We start from the raw sequence: 18,523 nt of genomic DNA, 5'->3' as shown, positions 1-18,523 counted from the left end.
ACTCAGGTCTCCGGGCAGAAGTGGTGAAGGACCATAGTGAACGCCATTGTCGCCATTACTTCGGCTGGTTAGAGGGGGTGAGGCTCACACTGTTCTAAGTCAAATTATCCTTTCCGTGTATTTAGATACCATCTGTGGTCACCTTTGCCATAACCTCGAGAAAGGACAGACCAGAACAACAGTTTAGGGCATTTCTGATTCAGGAAATACAGTAAATAGTTTGTCTGAATGACAAATGATTACTATTACCAATATTCTTAGACATTTGTATGAAGACAAATGTCAAAGAGAATAACACAGTTGAAACCATTTTTGCAAGTTGTCTTATACCTCACTATCATTTTGGCGATCTCCCCTCAGAGTTACAGGGTCAGGGAGTTAGAGGGCTAATTCTTAGGGAGAAATCCAGACTATCTTGCAGACCCAATCTGGTGAGATTTGTATTGAAGCTTGACAAAAACAAAACAACATACACATACACACAAAACAATAACATACACTCCCTTTTGACACGTCTCACATCATGGTTCCTAAATAAACACCACCACTCGTGGTCCGAATCACACATGACTATTGATGAATAATTCAACTTCCTAATTATCAGTGTTGACTGCGTTCATTTAACTTCTTATGGCTGCAGGGGCAATATTGAGTAGCTTGGATGAAAAGGTGCCCAGAGTAAACTGCCTGCTCCTCAGTCCCAGTTGCTAATATATGCATATTATTAGTATTAGTATTGGATAGAAAACACTCTGAAGTTTCTAAAACTGTTTGAATGATGTCTGTGAGTATAACAGAACTCATATGGCAGGCAAAAACCTGAGGAAAAAAATCCAACCAGGAAGTGGGAAATCTGAGGTTTGTAGGTTTTCAACTCATCGCCTATCGAATACACAGTGGGATATGGGTCAGTTTGCACTTCCAACGGCTTCCACTAGATGTCAACAGTCTGTAGAACCTTGTCTGATGCTTCTGTAACAGTATAACTTTACGGCGTCCCCTCGCCCCGACACGGGCGCGAACCAGGGACCCTCTGCACACATCAACAACGGTTGCCCACGAAGCATCGTTACCCATCGCTCCACAAAGGCCGCGGCCCTTGCAGAGAAAGGGTCAACCCTACTTAATGTCTCAGAGCAAGTGACGTAACTGATTGAAATGCTACTAGCGCGTACCCGCTAACTAGCTAGCCATTTCACATCCGTTACACTCACCCCCCTTTCAACCTCCTCCTTTTCCGCAGCAACCAGTGATCCGGGTCAACAGCATCAATGTAACAGTATAACTTTACAGCGTCCCCTCGCCCCGACACGGGCGCGAACCAGGGACCCTCTGCACACATCAACAGCGGTTGCCCACGAAGCATCGTTACCCATCGCTCCACAAAGGCCGCGGCCCTTGCAGAGCAAGGGGCAACCCTACTTAATGTCTCAGAGCAAGTGACGTAACTGATTGAAATGCTACTAGCGCGTACCCGCTAACTAGCTAGCCATTTCACATCCGTTACACTTCTACTGTGAAGTGGGGCCGAAGGAGAGGGGAATGAGTTAGGTCTGCCATGAGCTGACCATGCGCATTCACATGAGAGGGAGCTCTGTTCCATCGCACTTCTGAAGACAATGGAATTCTCCGGTTGGAACATTATTGAAGATTCTATGAGTCCTATCTGACGAAGATCATCAAAGGTTAGTGATTCATTTTATCTCTTTCTGCTTTTTGTGACTCCTGTCTTTGGCTTTGAAAATGGCTGTGTTTTTCTGGGATTTTGCGGTGACCTAACATAGCATCCTTCGAAGGAAGGAGAAAGAGAAGTGGACAGTTAGAAGGGTTGTTCCACATGAAACCAATCAAAAAGGAGCATTTTTTTTATCACACTCCTTTTGATTGTAATGAAACCTTACATTGTTTGCCCACCGTATAAATGGTCAGAATGTGAATTTTGGACCTGAATGATCAAACGTGCCGGATAGGACCATTCAGGTCCGTTCAGTTCCTCAGTTGGCCCATTTTTCCCTTTTTGAACCCCTTATGCTACCATGAGACATCTATATATTCGTTATTGATTAAGACAAAAGTGATGTAAAATAGTCTAAGATACAGCACATGTAAACATGAGAAGAAGTTTGAATTTTTTTTTTTTATTCTAGAAATTATTTTTTTAAATATTTTGAGGACCTCTATCTCCTTAATGTTTTGTCATTCATGTCCAAAAAGTTACTTTCCGACCACTTCTACCATGGGCAAACAAGTATGGAAGTGTCATTCAAATCAAAAGGTTGCAGTCAAAAAGGCAATTTAATTCATATAGAACAACCCAGAAGTGTGGGACAACCATCTTCAAGCCGATACTAAAATGTCATGGCATTAGAATGTTTATCTTTCTGCAGCTTCTTGTGAGCAGATGGATGAGCAGTTGCGTCATCTGCAGGAGGAGTGTACATTCAAGGTGTGCATGGATAAGGAGGCCAACACAGTCTTCAGACCAGTACAAGAGACCACCTGCTGTATCTTGAGTTCAAGAGGATTCACCTGCTGTATTTATTGTCCCCTATTTGTTTTTTTATTAGGATCCCTTGAAGCTGCTATGAAAGCAGCTACTCTTCCTGGGGTCCACAAATGGATCTGTCTCTGTCCACCCGTCCGTTCGCTAGTCACATGCAATATCTCAGACACCACTGGCAGGATTTTTATGAAACTTTGGTGAATTATGTGTCTTGCTATAGAGATCCAACATTTACAAAATTACACTGATTGGCCTAAGCCGGGCGCTATATTAATCAACTGAAAACTTTGAACAAGCATATCTTCTGTCCTGTTTGAGCTACAGTCATGAAATGTTGCACATATATGCAGCCCCTCATGAACACGTTTTATAAGCTCCACCCCTTAGATGTATTAATTGCCCCTCCCCCCTTTGAGGCAATTAGTGACAACAATTCAAACTTTTAAAACATATATACTAATACAGCGCTTCATAATTCGTGGGTATAAGGGCACAAGGCGAGACCTAGATGCAGACACGGGAGGCAGATGGTTGGAGTCTTTGATATTTATTATATCCAAAAGGGGTAGGAAAGAGAATGGTCATGGACAGGCAAAAGTCTAAACCAGTTCAGGAGGTACAGTGTGGCAGGCAGGCTCGAGGTCAGGCAGGCGGGTACAGATTCCGGAAAACAGGCAAGGGTCAAAACCGGGAGGACTAGTGAAAGAGAATCGAAAAGGTAGGAGCACGGGAAAACCACACTAGTTGACTTGGAACATACAAGACGAACTGGCAAAGAGAGACAGGAAACACAGGGATATATACACCAGGGATAAGAAGCGACACCTGGAGGGGGTGGAGACAATAACAAGGACAGGTGAAACTGATCAGGGTGTGACAGTGGGGAAGGGCATGTTTACTGTTGCCTTGTTGATTTATTTGAAATTTCGCAGGATGTAATCTTTTATTAAATATTTTAAAGTGTTCATTTCTGTAAAATCCTTAGAGGGCAGAATTTGAAAAATGATACTTGATACAAAAATGATACCACGGGGGACAAAAAGAAAGAGGAGAGTAGGACTGTAATTTCCCTCAGTTTTTTTCAGGTTTTCACTCTCAAAATCACACTTTTAAAAAAATTGAAAAACAACTAATTGTTTGTTCTAAGTCCTTAAACCACAGCAGGGGAACATTTTTGAGGTCTGGGAAAAATCTGTGAAATGTAGATTATTTTGTATAGTTACCCTTTAAGTCAGGTATGCACCAGCCAGACAGTTTTTGGCTAGTGTTGTTTCTGTAGAAACAAATTCCCTGGCTGCCACTGCTCTTGCTCAACAGAATGTCCTCTGTGTCATCACAACTTTTGGAGATATATCAACAAAACAATTTTGTGGTAAGTTGATCTAATTATTTGAAATTTTGAAAAAGTTGTAGATATATTCCAATAATCTTTGAGTAAAGTAGTAATATTTTGAATGAGTGTGTTTGGGCGCACCTCACCACAAAAGTAGCCTATTTAGGGTTCATAGAGACATTGGCAAGTCAAAATCAAGTACTTTCAAGGATTTTTTTCAAGCAGTTAATTGAAATTGTAAGGACCTACATTTTATATTTAATTGTTGTATTAGCCTATAGAAGAAAAACTCCCCCCAAAATGTATGCAAAAAAGTATGCATTACCACTAAGAATAATGCATTTTTTTAATAGGCCTACTCAATGGTATTATGCACTGATATTCAAATAATTTTTACATTCTAACATATGTAAAACATTCTAAAATATGTGGGCATGACTAATAGACAGCTTGCTCCAGACACAAACACACTAATGAAGTGTCATGTGATAGCTAGACAGTCTCGCCATTTGAGATTGAAAAGTTATTGAGAGGTTTTGTACCATGTTTTAAAACAAGAAAGCGACCAATAACCACATTCCAGTTGGGAACGCTTTTTATGGAAAACCAAGTTTAAGCCAACATTCGATGTTGTCTTGCTCAAAATAACCGTGTCGGGTTCACCTAGGGGTCATGATAGGGGCTGTACCAAAATGTTTGATGTATTAGAATAATTGATTATGCTTATTTTGTATTAATAGAAGGGGAGGGGTTATAAGACCCCTCCTTACATTTATAGGGTCCTAGACTACAGATTAACTATATATATATTCATTATAGAGGTTTCAAATTGTTCCACAGTTGTTTTCTAGTTCTCTCTCTCTTATAAAAAGACCCCTCTGAGAAATGTGTGACTGAGACAGAACTCTGCAGGGGAGTGTAGGAGATAAGAGACTAGTCAGACATTCCACAATAAATACACTTTGGGGAGGGGACATTTACTGCAAAGTTTTTGGATGACACTAAAAGCCATTGTTTTGTAGGCATGGTTTTGGTCTCAGGAGTAAAAAGGTAATGACGTAGGTAGTGACATCCCCAGGGCTAGACTTTAACGAAACAACTTGAGACCTTTTGTTTGATGCAGAACTTACTCGGAAACATGGGTGCTATGTTCCTGATTGTCAACTTCTGTCTGCAATTGCATTAATAAAGGTTTTTGAATGATTTAATGAAAGATATTGTCATAATGCTAATTTCACCAATGAGCCAATGATTGACAAGGATGAAAGGAACAAACCCTAACAACCGCATGGGGCTTTACCACAACAAGTGCAACGACTAGAGCAACATCCTTCGGTTGAAACTGGCGGGAAACAAACGAATGCAGCTACAGTTCTCATAAAAACGGATCATAAATGAAATCACAGATATTATAGCAGTAGGAGTTCTTAATAGGCTAGCATAACCAATTACTTTTCAAGGACCATATAGCCTCAGAAATGTCTTATTTTCAAGGTAGGCTGTTCTAAATTCAGCAAAAAAAGAAAAGTCCCTTATTCAGGACACTGTCTTTCAAAGATAATTTGGGAAAATCTGAATAACTTCACAGATCTTCATTGTAAAGGGTTTAAACACTGTTCCCATGCTTGTTCAATTGTTACGTCCCCCAGTTTCTGTGTTGTAGTTTGTATTTGAGTGTGTGTGTTTCAGGAGATGGCTTCCTGAATTCTCCCCAAGCAGCTGATTGGTCAGCCCCATTGATGATTGGAGCTGACCCCAGCTGTATCCGATTAGACTCCTTCTGAAGCTATATAAAAGCCAGTGTTCTGTTCAGAAGAGAGATGATTGTGGAGAGAGGAGGCTGATGGCTGTGGGTTATTATACAGTGTTGGTTGTTCTCAGAGGGAGATGATTAGTGTGTCCTGTATTGGTTGAGTGAGAGAGCTGATTGGTTATGTCTGTTGTGTGTCAATAGGGCGCAGGGTTTTGATTATTGAAATTGTTTGTATAATTCTGTTTCATTTCTTCCCAGGGGGGAAGGGGAAGCCACCTAGCGAGTGCTTAGGCAAGAGGCCCGCGGGCATACATATACCTGTAGTATATTCACTGTCTAGACACATTAGGAAAGACCTGGGCGGAACCAACCCCTGTATTTTGGTTAGCGCACCAGGTGGTGCTAAGTTAGGTAAGTAGTGGGTAGGCAGGTAAGGTAGGAGAGGGGGCTCTGATATTTACTTTCTTTGCTTTGGTTCCATCCAGCCGCTTTTCCCCATATTACCGTGTGAAGGAATAAATTCCTAGTAAATGGTAAATTCTCTGCCTTTTGTCATCCTTACTCGCACCTACGGTCCCACACCTCTTTCACTTCACGGGGAGTTTAGTTGTAGCAGAGTGTTGCGTTCCCTCTTCCTAGAGGCGTGCGTAACATCAATGAACCATAATCAATTCATGAACATGCACCTGTGGAACGGTCGTCAAGACACTAACAGCTTACAGACGGTAGGCAATTAAGGTCACAGTTATGAAAACTTAGGACCCAAAAGAGGCCTTTCTACTGACTCTGAAAACACCAAAAGAAAGATATCCGGGGTCCCTGCTCATCTGCGTGAACGTGCCTTAGGCATGCTGCAAGGAGGCATGAGGACTGCAGATGTGGCCAGGGAAATAAATTGCAGTACTGTGAGACGCCTAAGACAGCGCTACGGGGAGACGGGACGGACAGCTGATCGTCCTCGCAGTGGCAGACCACGTGTAACAACACCTGCACAGGATCAGCACATCTGAACATCACACCTGCGGGACAGGTACAGGATGGCAACAACAACTGCCCGAGTTACACCAGGAACGCACAATCCCTCCATCAGTGCTCAGACTGTACACAATAGGCTGAGAGAGGCTGGATTGAGGACTTGTAGGCCTGTTGCAAGGCAGGTCCTCACCAGACATCACCAGCAACAATGTCGCCTATGGGCACAAACCCACCGTTTGTCCGGGAACTTGCAGGTGCCTTGGTGAAAGAGTGGGGTAACATCTCACAGCAAGAACTGTTAAATCTGGTGCAGTCCATGAGAAGGAGATGCACTGCAGTACTTAATGCAGCTGGTGGTCACACCAGATACTGACTGTTACTTTTGATTTTGACCCCCCCTTTGTTCAGGGACACATTCAATTTATGTTAGTCACATGTCTGTGGAACTTGTTCAGTTGTTGAATCTTATGTTCATACAAACATGTTAAGTTTGCTAAAAATAAACATAGTTGACAGTGAGAGGACGTTTCTGAGTTTATGACGACTGAATTGCACATCGCCAATATTCAACCAAGATTTTGAACATTTTAAATACCTGGTTTGCATACCCATTCTTGCCTTAGCATTTACTGGTAGATATCATAATTTGGAACATCTTTCCTCTGCTTTCCTCCAAGCAACTACCAAATCAAATGTTATTAGTCACATGCGCCGAATACAGCAGGTGTAGACCTTACAACGAAATGCTTACTTACGAGCCCCTAACCAACAATGCAAAAAAAAAAAACATCATACGAATAAGAAATGAAAAGTGACATGTAATTAAAGAGCAGCAGTGAAATAAAAATAGCAAGACTATATACAGGGGGGGTACCGGTACAGAGTCAATGTGCGGGGGCATCGGTTAGTCGAGATAATTGAGGACTATGTACATGCAGGTAGAGTTATTAAAATCACTATGCATAGATGATAACAGAGTGTAAAGGGGGGAGGCAATGCAAATAGTCTGGGTAGCTATTTGATTAGATGTTCAGGAGTCTTATGGCTTGGACCTAGACTTGGCGCTCTGGTACCACTTGTCGTGCGGTAGCCGAGAGAACAGTCTATGACTAGGGTGGCTGGAGTCTTTGACAATTTTTAGGGCCTAGCCGTTCCTCAGCTATTGTATGTGTGTTGAGGTCGCCAACCACCATTAGCTGCCAGTGTACAGTATAGCCTATGCGCCATTTTCTGCTATTGCTTGTGTACATTTGCTGACATTTTTGTCATATCACAATGCTAGTCCAACAGATCGAGGCCATGGAGAGGTCCCCCATGAGGATGCTGTCACCCTAGCCAACCAACCCAATGACAGAGGTGCAGCGACAACCAGTGCCCGAGCCTGCTCTACGACTGCTACCAAGGCCCAAGTCGTTCTCCCATAATATAACTTTAATAACAAAAAAAAGGGGCGTGTTTACCAGAGGAATAAAAATAAGGAGAAAATTTCTAGAGACAACTCAAGGTCAGGAATACAGGAGAGGCTGACAGTGGCTAAATCAGAGTAGAACATGGCTTGTAAAAACCCTTGAGCAGAAACAATTTAAAATGTGTCTATTTAATCAGGCTTGAGATGCTGTAATATGGTGTTACGTGCGGGCTCTGGCCTGTAATATCCCTGTCTTGTCTCGCCACCAGAGGACGGCTCTACTCCTGTCATTGGCTTGCGTCGTAGGATTAGGATTTAGCTTGCTCCGTGAGATACTCCTTAGTTCGCTGTGTGGGGTGGAGTCGAGCTTGAGGCTGCAGCTACTTTTCTGACTGCTTAAATCAGCAGCGGCCTCTAGAGCCTCAGCTTCAGCCACTGCTGCGGCCGCTTCATTTTCCTCTTTCAGCACATCCATAGATGCTTCTAACTGTACTTTTCCTATTTTCATTCTTCTTTCTTTCTCCGCAAACAAGCGTTTTGCAGCTTCTTCTTTTGCCCTAGCTATAGCGGCTGCGGCTCCTGTAGATTAACTGCTTGAGTGGTGGGATGAGGCTGAGGCACGAGACCTGGTCTTGAAGGTGGATGCCTACTCCTCCGCCATAGTGTGTTGGAGGTTGTCTGTCCACTGCCGTAATTGTCGTAGGCCTCTCTTGGCGTTGCGACGGATTACCAGTGTCTGTTGCTTGATCCAACTTGTGGTCCTGCCCGCTAGAGTGTTGTCATTTCTCAATACTGTCCTCCGTATGTGTTCCTGTGCATATTTTGACAGCAAGATAAACGCCTTCACATCAATAATCCTCAAATCATGATCACAAGATCACAAGACTCCATGTTCACAAGATTTATTGAGTTGAAACAGCGTGAAACTGAAACACAAAAACAACAATGTCTGCGTAAGACAATGTCCTCTGTCCCTTAATACAAACTAGATGTGAAAGTAACCTGATATTTTGCTCACACTGACAACTAGCAAAAGCTAGACTAACATACTGTTGCAATTAAGCTAGTGCTGTCCATCTATTCCACAAAGTCAACATACACATCCAAATTCCACAAATAATGCTCTGAAACTAAAGATATATGCAAAAGCAATGAAAATACTCACTGACAAAGCTTCCTAAGGCATATAACGTAAAGGATGGATGAAGAGTGTAAGCAGACAACTAAAAACAGAGCACTCTGAGCTCTACATGAGGTAACAATGACCAACTTCAACAAGATCAACAATAGGGGGAGCCAAATTCAAGGTAAGTAATAAAGGTAAGGTGTAGGTAAGTATTACACGGAACCCAAACCAGCTGTGCGCCATCGTGCATACATTTATTTTGTCCCCCTACACCAAACGAGATCACAACATGCAGGTTAAAATATCAAAACAAACTTTGAATCAATTACATTAATTTGGGAACAGGTCGAAAAGCATTAAACATTTATGGCTATTCAGCTAGCTTGCTGTTGCTAGCTAATTTGTTCTGGGATATAAACATTGAGTTGTTATTTTACCTGAAATGCACAAGGTCCTCTACTCCGACAATTAATCCACACATAAAACGGTCAACCGAATCGTTTCTAGTCATCTCTCCTCCTTCCAGGCGTTTTCATCTTTCAACTTATATGGTGATTGGCATCTAAACTTTCATAGTATTACTACACCGACCGGCAACACAGTTCGTCTTTCCATCGGGTATAACCAATGAGGAGATGGCACGTGGGTACCTGCTTCTATAAACCAATGAGGAGATGGGAGAGGCAGGACTTGCAGCGCAATCTGCGTCATAAATAGAAAGGAGTTCTATTTTAGCCCTTGGCAACGCAGACACTCGTTGACGTGCACGAGCAGTGTGGGTGAAATAATTGAACAACTTAGATTTATAAATATCTTTACGCGACGCGAGCGGTGTGGTTACATCTATAACAGAACAATCCGAATGTTGGGAATGATGAGAGATGGAATATGGAAAATGTATGTCTATTTTGTGATGTCTTTAAAATTGTTATAAAGATGTTATAACGAAAACATTGTAACTTGAAGAGCTTTTACACTGTGTACATCTGATCCTCAACACAGGGGCCCCACAAGGGTGTGCTCAGCCCCCTCCTGTACTCCCTGTTCACCCTAACTGTGCGGCCACACTCGCCTCCAACTCAATCATCAAAATTGCAGACGACACAACGGCAATAGGCCTGATTACCAACAACGACAAGACTGCCTTCAGGAAGGAGTTGAGGGCCCTGACGGAGTGGTGCCAGGAAAATAACCTCTCCCTCAATGTCAACAAAACGAAGGAGCTGATCGTGGACTGATCGTGGACAGGAGAGCGCCCCCATCTACATCGACGGTGTAGATGGAGAAGGTGAAGGTTTCAAGTTCCTCAGCATACACAACACTGACAATCTGAAATGTCCACAGCCAGTGTGGTGAAGAAGGCGCAACAGGGCTTCTTCAACCTCAGGAGCCTGAAGAAATTTGGCTTGGCCCCTAACACCCTCACAAACTTTTACAGATGCACCATTGAGAGCATCCAGTCGGGCTGTATCACCGCCTGGTATGGCAACTGCACCGTCCACAACAGTAGGGCTCTCCAGAGGGTGGTGCGATCTACCCAATGCATCACTGGGGCACACTGCCTGCCCTCCAGGTCATCTACAGCACCCGGTGTCACAGAAAGGCCAAGAAGATCATCAAGGACCTCGCTATCATCCAGAAGGCGAGCTCAGTACTGGTGCATAAAAGCTGGGACTGAGAGACTGGGAAAAACAGGCCATCAGACTGTTAACCACCTAGAGTCGATTGACACACTGCTGCGTCAATCTAATTACATAACCAAAAAATCCCCCTCAAAATCCATCAGTTTAAGCTAGAGAGTTTTTATTTTGCATTGGATGCGTCTCAATCCACCGCATGTGTTTCTATCGGCTTTAGTAGTAAAGTTTTCCTTCAGACCTGACACTTGGTATTCAGGCCAAAGAGTTCAATCTTGGTTTTGTTAGACCAGAAAATCTTGTTTCTCATGGTCTGAAGGTGCCTTTTGGCAAACTCCAAGCGGGCCGTCATGTGCCTTTTACTGAGGAGTGGCTTCTGTCTGGCCACTCTACCATAAAGGCCTGATTGGTGGAGTGCTGCAGAGATGGTTGTCCTTCTGGAAGGTTGTTCCATATCCCCAGAGGAACTCTGGAGCTCTGTCAGAGTGACCATCGGGGTCTTGGTCACCTCCCTGACCAAGGCCCTTCTCCCCCGATTGCTCAGTTTGGCCAGACAGCCAGCTCTAGGAAGAGTCTTGGTGGTTCCAAACTTCTTCGATTTATTTATTCATTTTTATTATTTTTTTACCGTTATTTTACCAGGTAAGTTGACTGAGAACACGTTCTCATTTGCAGCAACGACCTGGGGAATAGTTACAGGGGAGAGGAGGGGGATGAATGAGCCAATTGTAAACTGGGGATTATTAGGTGACCATGATAGTTTGAAGGCCAGATTGGGAATTTAGCCAGGACACCGGGGTTAACACCCCTACTCTTACGATAAGTGCCATGGGATCTTTAATGACCTCAGAGAGTCAGGACACCCATTTAACGTCCCAACCGAAAGACGGCACCCTATACAGGACAGTGTCCCCAATCACTGCCCTGGGACATTGGGATATTTTTTAGACCAGAGGAAAGAGTGCCTCCTACTGGCCCTCCAACACCACTTCCAGCAGCATCTGGTCTCCCATCCAGGGACTGACCAGGACCAACCCTGCTTAGCTTCAGAAGCAAGCCAGCAGTGGTATGCAGGGTGGTATGCTGCTGGCTTGAGATTTAAGAATGATGGAGGTCACTGTGTTCTTGGAGACATTCAATGCTGCAGAAATATTTTGGGACCCTCTGTGCCTCGACACAATCCTTTCTCTGAGCTCTACGGACAGCTCCTTCAACCTCATGGCTTGGTTTTTGCTCTGACATGCTCTGTCAACTGTGGGACCTTATATAGACAGGTGTGTGCCTTTCTAAATTATGTCCAACCATTGAATTTACCACAGGTGGACTCCAATCAAGTTTTAGAAACATCTCAAGGATGATCAATGGAAACGGGATGCACTTGAGCTCAATTTCTAGTCTCGTAGCAAAGGGTCTGAAAACTTAAGTAAATAAGGTATTTCTGTTTTTTATTTGTAATAAATTTGCAAAGATGTCTAAATACCTGTTTTCGCTTCGTCATTATGGGGTATTGTGTGTATATTGATGAGGGAAAAACATACATTTCATTAATTTTAGAATTAGGCTGTAACGTATGTGGAAGAAGTCAAAAGAAGAATTAGTTAAAAGGTCTGAATACTTTCCAAATGCACTATATACTGTGGTGTTTTGTGGTGTTTTGCCACAAAACATGAACATTTGTAGTTCTAAAATAAAATGACCTTGCAATATATATTTTTTTTAAATCATGTCTGTCTTTGCACTTGCCAATGTCATAGTAAGATGAAAAAAAGTATACCTCTCTCTCACTAGTATACTAGTATACCTCTCTCTCTCATTTTACCAACATTTCTGAAAATGGATATATTGCATTTTGGAATCAAACCTTTCTAATGTAATTGTAGCTTAGGCCTTAATAATTGTATTAATATTGTAATAATGGAGTTGTGAGTCGGGAAGAAGGTGCAGGTGAAACGTTTAATAAAACAACAAAACCAGAAACGAGACAATTCCATGTGGCAATACGCCGGTACACAAGAATAATACCAACTGGTGAGAGAACCTAAGAGCGTGACATATAAAGGGGAGGAAATGATGAAGGTAATGAAGTCCAGGTGTGAATCATAATGATTAACAGGTGCGCGTAATAAGTGCCAGGTGTGCGTAATGATTAATCCCAGGACCTGTTGTTAGTATTCTGGCTACGTCATACGCCGGAAGGGAGGAGCAGGAGAAGATGTGACAGTACCCCCTCTCTGACGCGTGGCTCCAGCCGCAGGATGACGCCGACCAGAGGAACGACCCCGAGGACGAGGAGTGGGTCGGTTCAGGCGGCAAAGGTGGAAACCACAGATGATGCTGGGGTCCAGAATGTCCTTCACCGGAACCCAACACCGCTCCTCTGGGCCATACCCTCCCAGTCCACCAGATACTGGAGCTAAGCCCCACGACGTCGGGAGTCCAATAGGGTTCTGTCAGCGTACTCCGGACCCCCCTCAATGTCCGGGTGTCATGGGGGTCAGTATCAGCTAGGGGACCAGGAACCACCGGGCTGAGAAGGGAGACATGAAAAGAGGGTGAGATATGATAGTGACTGGGTAGTTGTAACCTGTACGTCACCTTGTTGACCCTCTGAAGAACCTTGAACGGCCCCACAAATCGTGAGCTCAGTTTCTTGCAGGGCAGGCGGAGTGGGAAGAGCAGGAGAAGATGTGACAGTAGAGAGTTGGTATTCTGTAATTACGGAGCTGTGAGTCGGGAAGCAAGTAGGTATCCCATCCCAGTCTGCTGACCATTGCTGAGTCCAGAAAGAAGTTAGCCAGCCGAAGTATGAGCCAAGTTCATTGTCATGCAACGCTTTACTGACCAAGGTAGACTATGCTTTGAGTAGCAATTGACTGACTGAATGGCAGTCAGAGACACACACTCACATTTGACTTGACCTTATATTGACACCACTCTACACAGATACCCCCCTCTCCCTTTCCCTCCCATTGTTCTCCCCGTCGCCACGTGGTCTCCTGTCTCCTTCATAGTGGCCTCAGCTGGGCCCCAACGCATAACCTCTTGGTCAGCTAGACCCCACCGGATAACCTCTAGTCAAGTGAATGACAAGCTTCACCAGAGACGGAAGAGGAAGTGAGACATCCCACTCTATAATTTTTTTCTGTTTTAATGAAAGTCAATGAACTAAGTAGACCAGACCCAGATGCTATAGCATTGGTGTCTATGGGAGAGCCACCCCCTTCAATAGACAATGGCTTCACCCCTGCCCAGCCGGGGACTCAAACTCCTCACTCAGTGTATCCCAAAAGATTTAGGTAACCTGCTTGCTCTGCCCCTCCAGTACTGTTTACACCATATATTTGTTTGAACAATAAAGTTGTCACTTGAGTTATTACTTCCAAAGATGCATCTTACTTCACAAAGGTGAAAATCTTACATTCAATGCTTATCAACTTGAAAAGGTTGTGTGAGGTATAATGTAAATAACACAGTGTTGGAAGATTACTTCATTGATTTGTCATGCCTAATCTGAACATTTAAACCATCCCAAGTTATGTTATCAACGATATACCCTTACTATACCCTTGGAGACCTGTGATGGAGACATTGTCCTAAAGGTTCAGTCATTCTTGTCTTAAAAAAACACTGGTGTTCAAGAAACCGGTTAGTATTTGTATAAATAGTGTGCAACTAGGTTTCCGTGATTATGGTTTCCAACATAAGATTGACAGAACTTTACTGAAGAGCAAGTATATTTCTGTATTGTAATTATATTTACAGAATATATTATTGGCCATATGACTAAGTAACACCTCCCGCCTATAGGGTTACCTAAAATGGCAGAACTAACAGACTACGGCAGTTCCTGTTTACTGAGGGGGAACACCTCAACCATAGGAAGACACAGGTTCGTAACAGGCCACCTATTGAGTTGGATCATGAGTTCTGAGCATTATAATGGACCAAACAATATTTTATAAAAAACATATAATTTTATTACGAGTTTCTCTTTAAGTTACAAGATTAAACCACTGGCACTTTCTGTTAGCCAGTACAACAGTCATCAAATCAATAACACAATACCCGGATGGTAGTCTCTCTGGACAGACTGATTGCCTCCAACAATGTACCGATGTTCCGGCTTACACGTCTGTATGTAAAGAAGGTGAGTTTAGCATATTTTTATTTTATTTTTTTATTTTACCGTTATTTTACCAGGTAAGTTGACTGAGAACACGTTCTCATTTGCAGCAACGACCTGGGGAATAGTTACAGGGGAGAGGAGGGGGATGAATGAGCCAATTGTAAACATAGAGGAAAGAGCAGAGTTGGGACATCTGGCGTTCCTATCTGTTCCTATCCGCCTGTTGCTCATCTGCCTTATCCGCTTGTTGCCCTAGCCTAGCACAATGAGGGAGCTCTATTAACCAGAGCTGCAGTGCACCGATCTATGGCCTGTGACGTGAACGGGCAAAAGTGGTGATGGAGGAGCGCCCTTCTCAAATCCAACAGTAACCTGTGGCAATGTCCCCTCTAATTTTTCTCGACACTGAGAACATTTCAGGTCAGCTGCGAGCAAACTTGAACGTTGTGAAAATTCTGTGCAACTTCCAGCACACATTTACTGTGAACACTGAGGCTGTACCTGCTTTTTAACAGTGACCAAGTAGACTACTGTGTCTATTTGATCATAATGTAGGACTACCAGAGTGGCCTACCATGAAAAACAATGGAGAAAATGTATCCCATAACATCTTAACATGGAAATAACTGTTCTATCATTGTCTACTGTAGCAGGCAATGTGTGGGGTTCAATGTAGGCCTGCCTACATTCCATGAGACTTTTGAAAAAAACATGGTGTTTGACATTAACCTGTTTATCCACTTGACTGGAAATGGTGTTGTGTTGTTTGATGCGACTTCACAAAATAAAATGCTTTATTATTCCCATACCATTATTACAGAGAATAAGTCAAATTATGCTACCCTCTGCCTATTGGCTAATTAGCTTATTCAAGCCTGTCTCAAAATACTGCCAGCTTAACCCTGGTGTTTGGGTCTGTGGGACCCATTTTCAATGTTTGTGTAACAATCTTAGGCGTAGTGGGTGCGGAGTCAGGTGCAGGAGGCAGAAAGTTCTGAATAGAGCTTTAAATCAGCACCGGGCAAAATAGTGTATACAACAAAACTGAGCGTCATAAAACAAATGCCCAAAACAGGAACCAAACCAAGATCGCACTACCACACATACAAAGTGGGAATAAACAAGCCTGCACGAAGAGCATGCGGGCCTACCGACTTAAATAGCCAAACTAAAAGTCTAAACGAGAAACAGGTGAAACAAATCAGACCAAACCAACAGAAAAGGGAAAAAGGGATCGGTGGCAGCTAGTAGGCCATAATTTTTTCAACCTGAGACTCACTGGCCTTGGCTCATTTTCTGTGACAAACATGTAAAATAACACATTTTCATTTGGTGTACTGTGCATCCCCCTACACATTTATATTACATATGTGGTGTTCGGGTCCACTGGACCCGAGGGTAATAAAAGTGTGGAAAAGTGTGTGTGTGTGTGTGTGTGTGTGTGTGTGTGAGTGTGTAGGTGAGTGTGTAGGTGAAAACAACTAAAAATTAAACAAAAATATTTGCTGTGTGCCTTCACTCTGTCTTCCTCCTCCCTGGGCCTGCTGCTTCAACATAGAATAAAGAACCTGTCTGTCTGCATGTCCCTGCCTGTCTGCATGTCTCCTGCTTTTCGCGCACTCTTTACCCTTTGTAGTGTGCTATACTACAAAATGTCTTGTACGAAACTGCACAATGTTATTACAATACATTATTTTTATACATTATTGAGATACATTGTAAAAAGTGCAGTATTTTCCCACGCTCTACCCCAGCCAGGTGCAAATTGGGGGAGGGACACAACAAATAAATAGCTTTGCATGTACAGGTCCTTACTACAATCAATCAGTTTGGAAAAAATAATCTCTGCTCAGAGGGCCTTAGAAATAATTTTTGCAGAGAGAGAAGCTGGTGTGGAAGGAGCGTCTTCCACTTTGGAAGGTGAAGAACTTTCTGAATATGAGGATCATGTCTCTGTCAATTCAGAGTCTGACAGTGAGTTGGGAGAAGAGGATGAGATTGACCCTCAGCCAGCCCCAGGGCCAGCCCGTCAGCCTGCAGTAGGAGAAATATGGATGTCAAAAAATTGTTAAATTGAATGGTCTTCTTACCCAAGGAATAAGCCACCCTGCATGGCTGCCAATGGGATAAGGATGCAACCAGGGCTGTTGCGGATGGCAGTTACTCATCTGCAGGACATTTAAAAAAATATACATATATTTCACCTTTATTTAACCAGGTAGGCTAGTTGAGAACAAGTTCTCACATAAAGTCTTCTTTTGAACTGTTCTTCCCAGACACCATCCAGAAAATCATTCTGGACTCCACTAATTTGGAGGGAAGGTGTGTTTTTGGAGAGAGATGGAAGGAGATGGACCAAACTCATTTACATACAGTGGGGCAAAAAAGTATTTAGTCAGCCACCAATTGTGCAAGTTCTCCCACTTAAAAAGATGAGAGAGGCCTGTAATTTTCATCATAGGTACACTTCAACTATGACAGACAAAATGAGAAAAAAAAATCCAGAAAATCACATTGTAGGATTTTTTAGGAATTTATTTGCAAATTATGGTGGAAAATAAGTATTTATGACAGGGTAAGACATAAGGTATGGTATTTAAAGCACAGATACTACAGGTTCAAAAGTGGTGTGGCAAAATTTCTACGTGTCTATTCTGGGGCCGGCAGTTTTTCCTGATCTCATGACCTTGTCAGGTAAACCTTTGGTTCCTATTTATAGGCTATGACTGGGTCCAAAGCGAACTTTTTTTCTCACTGGCAGACCAGGCCAGCTGGCCAAAAATCTACTGGCTGAACAGCATTTCTACTGGCCAGGACATGGTGTAGTTTTTAATGCAATGGGGTCATGCAGGGCCTATAGGTTGGCATGCTTTCTCTCTATTTGCAGCTATTAATAGGCTATATTAATAACAAATAAATACAAATAATTTGGTGGGTTCTTATGTTTGTCCACCCCCAAATATTTACTTCTTCAACTCAATCGTTTGTAAACAATGTATTTTTTTGTAATTGGCATGCTGACTTCAGGAATGTCCACCAGAGCTGTTGCCGGAGAATTTAAGGTTAATTTCACTACCATAAGCCGTCTCCAACATTGTTTTAGAGAATTTGGCAGTACATCCAACCGGCCTTATAACCGCAGACCACGTGTAACCACGCCAGCCCAGGACCTCCACATCCAGCTTCTTCACCTGCGGGATCGTCTGAGATCAGCCACCAGGACAGCTGATGAAACTGTGGGTTTGCACAACCATAGCATTTATGCGTGCTTGTCGTCCTCACCAGGGTCTTGACCTGACTGCAGTTCGGCGTTGTAACCAACTTCAGTGGGCAAATGCTCCCCTTCGATGGCCACTGGCACGCTGGATAAGTGTGCTCTTCACGGATGAATCCCGGTTTCAACTGTACTGTGCGTCGTGTGGGCAAGCGGTTTGCTTATGTCAACGTTGTGAACCATGGTGTTGGTGGGGTTATGGTATGGGCCGGCATAAGCTACGGACAACGAACACAATTGCATTTTATCGATAGCAATTGAAACGCACAAAGACACCGTGATAAGGCCCATTATCGTGCCATTCTTTCACTGCCATCACCTCAAGTTTCAGCATGATAATGCACAGCCCCATGTCGCAAGGATCTGTACACAATTTCTGGAAGCTGAA

The sequence above is a fragment of the Salvelinus fontinalis genome, chromosome 35 (genome assembly GCF_029448725.1).
Source record: "Salvelinus fontinalis isolate EN_2023a chromosome 35, ASM2944872v1, whole genome shotgun sequence".
NCBI lineage: Eukaryota > Metazoa > Chordata > Actinopteri > Salmoniformes > Salmonidae > Salvelinus > Salvelinus fontinalis.
This window is presented reverse-complemented; position numbering follows the sequence as displayed.